Below are 7,178 nucleotides of genomic sequence, written 5' to 3'. Positions count from 1 at the left end.
GACCCTCCCCCGACTCAGAGGGGGGAGGCGCGGGCCGCGGTAGGCAAAGAGCGGCGCACGGCCCCACCGCGGGGCCGGCGCAAGCCCTCCCGCGAAGGCGAGGGGCTCTGCCCACGTGCTCTGGCAGTCGCCACCGTGGCGACTGCACGCTTGGGAGGGGCAGCGGCTGGGGGGTCCGGTACCCCAAGGCTCCCTCTCGGATCGCTAGAGAAGGCTTTCTCACCGAGGGTGCATCATCCCCCACCCATCGTCTCCCCTTTGGGCCCGCGGAGGCGCTCCACAAGCCGCCCAGTCCACGAATGGGCGGGGTGGGGGGGGTCTGCGGTATGGGTAAGCACACGGCCCACAGGAGCGCTCGCGGCCACAGCCGGGGGCACAACCTCAGCCGCCCCCCGGCCCAACACGATCCCCCCAACAGCACAGCCGTTGGGGGACGACCGCGACGAGGCGGCACCCGGCCCCCCACCGAGGGGGGGAAACAGAGGCACGCCTCCCTTACCGTCTCGACCCCCCCCCCAAGAGAGCCACTCAGGGGACACACCACCGCGGTGGGGACCCGAGGAGCACGCTGGGAAAAGGGAACGACACCACCGCTCGGCCTCGGGCACCTGAGGGACAACCTGGAGCGCTCCAGGGGCACCACCGACGGCCAAGCAAGGCACGCTCACGCGCCAGCAGGGGCGCGCAGCGCAGCGGCGGGACGGCCCCCCCCAACGACGCGGGGAGGACCGCTCGCGAGGCACACGCCAAGGAGGCGAAGCGAGAGTGTCTGCTGCGTCCGAGGACCACGGACCCGCCCGCGCCATGAGGCAGGGGGCGGGAGACCGAGGGTCAGGGCCGGAGACCACCACCCCTGCCTTCCCCCACACCCCTCGACAGGCCGGGAGGGTGTGAAAAGAGAGGCGAGGGGCCCGCGGACAGAACGAGAAGAGCGGTCCCGTTCGCCAGGAACGTCCGTCCCTCGTCTAGCGCGACTTAGGTCCGGCCCAGGAGAGCGCGACATCACCACATCGATCAGTCAATCCAGCGAGCCAGGGGCCAGAAAGCCCCGAAGGGGAGGGGCACGGTGAGGACCATCATCCGAGGAGCCTGCTTCAGCCTCACTGGCAGCCGCAGCCCCAGCCCCCCCCCCTACCACCTCCTTTTCTTTCTCTCAGGCAACACTGGCCGACGACCCCGCCAGGAGAACGCCTGACACGTGGCACGGAGCCTGCGGGGTGGGGCCGTCTCAGCCACCACCGGGTGCCTGCGGCGGGGGGTGGGAGTCACACGGGGTGGAAGACCCACGCGCCACCTCGCCCCGCCGCCCTCGGGTGAGCCAGAGACCGGAGGCGGCACCGCGGGCCGGGTCAGCCGGGCGCACACACGAGAGCCGGCGCGCAGGCCCAGGCGGGCGGCTCAAGCGGCAAGGGCCGGTTCGGGTGCCAGGCGGCAGTCCCAAGCCCAGAGCCCTGCATGCGTCCGGAGTCCCCAAGTCCTCAGCGACAGACGCCAAGGAAGACCGTGTCAGCACCTACCTGGTGGCAAAAAAGGCCCATTTCGGGCGAAAAAAATCACGACGCCCGGCAGCGGGGCCCATCCACGAATCGCAGGGGTGGTCCCCGGGACCTCGGTCCCGCCACCTGTCCCCAACACTTCCCCATCCACACCAGTCCCGGAGCTCTCGGGGCCATCTGGTCGACCCGAGGAGCGTGGTGGCAAAGTGGGGGCGGGGCGGGGCGGGGCGGGAGGGGCGGGAAAACGTGGGAGAGGCAGCGAGCGGGCCGGGGTCGCCCTCCCCAGTTCGCCCGCGCGGGCAGGTACCGGTCCCTCCGAGTCTCCGGGCGAGGACTTGGTTAGAGAAAAAGAAATATCCCACTCGGCCGCCTCCGACGAGCGGGCCCCACGAGGGACCGCGCCCGGGCCCAGGCCGCCCTATCCGGGCCACCCAGTAAGGCTCGGGCCGGTCCCCACCCCCCGGCCGGGACTCGCGGTGGAGGAGGGGGCGGGGCAGGGTGAGAAAAAGTCGCGTCCGCCGACCGGGAACCCACGTGGGCACGCTGAAGGGCCGGGTGCGCCCTCCCCGGCCACCCGCGCGAGCAGGGCCCGGTCCGTCCACGTCCCCGGACCCAGGGGGACTTGAAAACATTTTCCCAGGGAGGCGCCTCCCAGGCGACCGGAGCCCACGAGGGACCGCACCCGTGTTGGCCCTTGCCGGTCTCTCCGGGTCACCCCTCGCGGCCCAGGCCGGTCCCCACCTCTGGAGTCCGACTCGGAAAAACATCGGTCAGAAAGAATCCGACCACCGGGACCCACGCGCGCCCTCCACCGGCCTAAACGCACGGGCCCGGGCCGGTCCCCACCTCCGGAGCGGGGCGCTGTGGGGACCCGGGGAGGGAGGGGGTCGGGGAACGAACACTCCGAAGGGTGAGCCAGGAGAAGGCCCGACCGCCCATCCACAGGCGCTCCGGAGGGCGCGAAAGACCCTCTCCCTTCCCACCGCGGCGGCCCGGCCCAGGTCGGGTCGGATGGCCGGGTCGGTCCCCGCGGCCGGAGGGGCGCGGGCGGATGCTGGTCGACCAAGCCAGGCGGCCCCTCAAACCGGCTCGAGAGCGCGGCGACGGTCCCACCCTCACAGACCTGCACGCCCAATCTCAAGCGACAGCAGGAGGCGCCCACGCCTGGGCGCCACCGGGACAGTCGCCACCAGCGTCGCCTGGCTCCCGGAAATCTGCCTCGGGCCCGGCGGCCGAGTCACAGCCCTCACGAAGGTCGCCGGAGCTCCAGAGACAAGGGACAATATAAAAGCGGCCGCCAGGTGGCTCCTGACAACCGGCTCCAACGTCCCCGGGCCGGATCCCGGTCGCCGGCCGGCCACCGAGGACGCTGCAGCGCCGCCGGGCCGCCCAAACGCCCGAGCTCAGCCCGGGGCGAGGCGGCGGGCGTCTGGCGCGGCCCCGAGGCGTCCGTCTCGGAGCTAGCCCCCGGGTCGGCACGACACGGCGCGACCCCGGCAGCAGACGGGGTGGGGGGGCGGGGGAAGCCGGGAAGATGTCGCCGGGAGGCTGCCTCGGAGGAGACGCGCTCCCCACGCGATTCCTGGGCGGGGGGAAATCCCACGGAGACGCCGGCGGTGCCCGGGGAGGCTGGCACGGGCTGCCCAGAGGGGCACGAGCAAGATCCCCGGCTGCCCGGACGGAGGGAGGGAGGGAGGAAGGGAAGGCGGGGACTGGCAAACCGAAACCAGGCCAGCGCTCAGAGAACAACGCAGGAATGCATCCTTTCTCGAACGGAGGAGGTCTTTCGGAAGCAGACACGCAAAGCCCAGAAGCTAGAAAGGAAAGGAAGGATACACTCTGACCCCCACACAAGTGGAAATAAACATCTATCTGTGCCTAGACGGCGACAAAGTCCAAAGACAACACATGGGTGCGTGGGTGGGGGGAAAATGCACTTGCGGTCACGAGAACATGGATTTCAAAATGGACTGACCACAACCACGGGCGGGGGTGGGGGGGGGGGGTGAGGCAGGCGGGGGTTGGGGGAATGCGGGCGGGTGGGGGTGGGGGGGCAGGGGGCGAGGGTGGAGTCCATAGCCATCCACTAAAGAAGCTGAGTTCCGGTACATCTACACAATGCAACACTCTGAGCGCGAGCGGGTGCGTGTGCGTGGGGGTGGGGGTGTGTGTGTGTGGAGTGCGGTAAGTATCGACAACCAACCGTAGTCCCACCAAGACCACACCAAACCATACCAGCAAAGAAGTCAAGCTGTAGAACTACTCTGGCCTTGAAAACAAAGGAAAAAGCACGCACGGATAACATACATACACGTATTACCTATGCTCGTGGCGCACGTATACATGGACCTATAAAGGCCTAGGACAAGCCCAAGCATATCCCGTAAGGGGAGCCTATCCAAAACAGACCGAGGCCTCACACAATTCAGCCTCCAGAAAACAAGCAACCCAGTGAGAAAAGTGGGCAGGAGGCCCGAACAGAACATGTTCATTAATTAGGAGAAAAAAAAAAAAAGAAAGGAAAGAAAACAACTTTTTTTAGTAAAAAAAACAAAGCAAAACGGAAACACAACAACAAAACAAACAAAAATGAAACACAAAACATTTTTTTAGTTAAGAAAAATAAATGGGGAACCAAAGAAGCGCACGCATTTCTCTTGACAAAGATATTCGGACAGGCCCAGGATCTGGAGTTGCGACAGCAAGTTCGTAAAGGCAGAAAAAGTGGCTCCTGATCGCACACGTATTTTTCAAGCTGAGAGAGACCACCACCACCGTGGCATGCTGGAGGACTCAGAGATGTCACCTGGCGGGTGACAGAATGGCTCTCCGACAAAAGACAGCAGTATGGAAAACAGTACGGAAGTCCCTCAAAACACTGCACACAAAACTACCATGCGACCCAGTAACTCCACTAAGTGCCCACGGAGGGGGTGAAGAAGACATGTAACATGTCTATCTGTATCAACACCCACACCTATGTAGCTATAGGTACGGACACACTGTTAGCGCTCTCTGTGTCCGTACGTGTATATCTATGAGGAGAGAGAGAGAGAGAGAGAGAGAGAGAGAGAGAGAGAGAGAGAGAGAGAGAGGAGAGAGAGGGAGAGAGAGGGAGAGAGAGGGAGAGAGAGGGAGAGAGAGAGAAACAGAGAGACAAAGAGTGGACAGTCACGTGAGTGCAATAGGTAAGGGAGATTAAGGCAACAAACAAACTCCCAACAGTGGTTTTGTAAGTCAACAATCAAGATTTCGATATCATGATGTCATCAAGCACCAGCACTTCTAAAGGGGCACAACGACACACAGGGCTCACTGGGCAGGGCAGTTCAGGACCCTAAAATGACCCTGAAAGCTGAAGCTCAAAAAAGCAATCTTGTTCACCTCCACGGGGGAAAAATACCGTTGTCCCACGACATTCAAAAATCGTACCAAAAGGGGGGGAAAAATAAAAAATCGTATCAAAACATTTAAAAACTCTCTTACTCACTCACCATTTAAAAGGTAGAGAATATAAAAAGAGCCAAACTACGATTTATTTAGTGGACTGTCATGGAAAGCATCGACATGAAAGCATCTGATTCATTTTGTAAAATCCTAGGAACAGCAGTTTTCAACAGTGCTCGCCTTCTTGGCGTGGTATCTTTTCTACCTCTGGATAAGCAGTCCTATTTTTTGTTTGTTTTTCTGTTTGTTTGTTTGTTGTTCCCCTAACTGAAGATCAGCCTCCAACACGATAACCCTTTGTGCTCTGTGGGTCCAGAACTATCTCTCGAAGTGCTTTTCTGAATGGGAACGTTTTCACCAACGTCATCGCCTGGAGACATCTTCAGCCTGTCCTCCCCCCCCTCCCCCCTCCCCCCTCCTCCTTTTTCTTCTTTGTATTCTTCAGCTCTCCTTGCGCTGGTCTCTCACACGGTGACAGTGTTGTCCTAGGCATGCTCAGGTGTCTCCTAACCCCATCCAAGTGGACTTCCAGTGTCATCATTTTGGGTTTCTTAGCCGCACTTTCGTCGTCCTCGGGCAATTCTTTCTTTTTATTTTCCACGGACGGGGGAGACCGGGGCTGGGGACAACACCACGACACACTGCGTGTGACCCGGAAAACAGACACATACACACCAGGCAATCACCGACAGGCTCTGAAAGAGGATCGGTCACTGGACACGGGGGCACGCACGTTTGTTATTTGTGGAGTCATTGCAGACTGAACAGGCAGCAGCAAACTTTGGACTTCACGCAGCTACCGTTCATCAATTGTGGAAACTGACATTCGAAACACGTAGTTAGGCTCTTGGTGCGATTTCACCTAGTCATTGAAATGTGTACACACTGGAACCATGGAAAGTGAGACACCTCTCTCCCTCTCTCTCTCTCTCTCTCTCTCTCTCTCTCTCTCTCTCTCTCTCTCTCTCTCCCCCTCCTTCCCTCCCTCCCTCCCTCCCTCCCTCACCTCATTTCTACCAAAGGTCGCCAAATGAAGACTCGTTTGTTTCCAAACCAAGTTTCCTTTCACTCAATTGGGTGGGAGCTTTCCCTAAGGATTGCATGGGAAGGTGTTATCCTCATTCGTTTTAGCAGTTTTCCTTAGAACTAGAAAATTAGAATTCTGCTGAACGATGAACATGCACCTCGCTTAAGTTTCTGCTAGGAAATCCATGCACCATGTTGATCGAATGAAAAGGAAAAGGATTTTTAGCAAGGTTTTTTTCTCCACTTCAGATGAATTTTACAGGGCGGGGAGGGGGGAGGCGAGGGGGGTCTCTGGTGTTTTTTTTTTAATTTTTAAAAAATTTTTATTCTTGGCTGTGTTGGGTCTTCGTTTCTGTGCAAGGGCCTTCTCCAGTTGCGGCAAGCGGGGGCCACTCTTCATCACGGTACGCGGGCCTCTTCACTATCGCGGCCTCTCTTGTTGCAGAGCACAGGCTCCAGACGCGCAGGCTCAGTAATTGTGGCTCACGGGCCTAGTTGCTCCGCGACATGTGGGATCTTCCCAGACCAGGGCCCGAACCCGTGTCCCCTGCATCAGCAGGCAGATTCTCAACCACTGCGCCACCAGGAAAGCCCAGGGTCTCTGTTTTTAATTTAAGGTCCTCTGAAACGTCAGTATGTGTTCGTGAACATACTCATGTGTACTATATTCCTCCATCCAATCGTCAGTCATCTGGCAGAAGGAGAGCCTCATCACCGGCAAACAACATTCCGACCCTTAATGAGAAAATATTTTTCTGGTGCTTTCGCCAAAAAATGCAAAGCCCCTTATTTAAGCTAATGACATTAAAAAGAAATCCTTAGTACCTAGGAACAGAACAAAGTGAAAGAAACACAATGCACAGACTTGGGGGAAGAAAGAAAGAAAGAGAGAGAGAGAGAGAGAGAGAGAGAGAGAGAGAGAGAGAGAGAGAAGAGAAGAGAAGAGAAGAGAAGAGAAGAGAAAGAAAGAAAGAAAGAAAGAAAGAAAGAAAGAAAGAAAGAAAGAAAGAAAGAAAGAAAGAAAGAGAAAAGAAAGAAAGAAAGAAAGAGAAAAAGAGAAAAAGAGAAAGAAAGAAAGAAAGAAAGAAAGAAAGAAAGAAAGAAAGAAAGAAAGAAAGAAAGAAAGAAAGAAAGAAAGAAAGAAAGAAGAGAAAATCTCTCAACCTAAAAGTTTTTGTAACAAACGGACAATCTGTGATTTGGTAAGTA

This window comes from Eschrichtius robustus, unplaced genomic scaffold (genome assembly GCF_028021215.1).
Source record: "Eschrichtius robustus isolate mEscRob2 unplaced genomic scaffold, mEscRob2.pri scaffold_524, whole genome shotgun sequence".
NCBI classification, from domain to species: Eukaryota; Metazoa; Chordata; class Mammalia; order Artiodactyla; family Eschrichtiidae; genus Eschrichtius; species Eschrichtius robustus.
The sequence above is the reverse complement of the archived record's forward strand: the minus strand, read 5'-3'. Positions refer to the sequence as shown.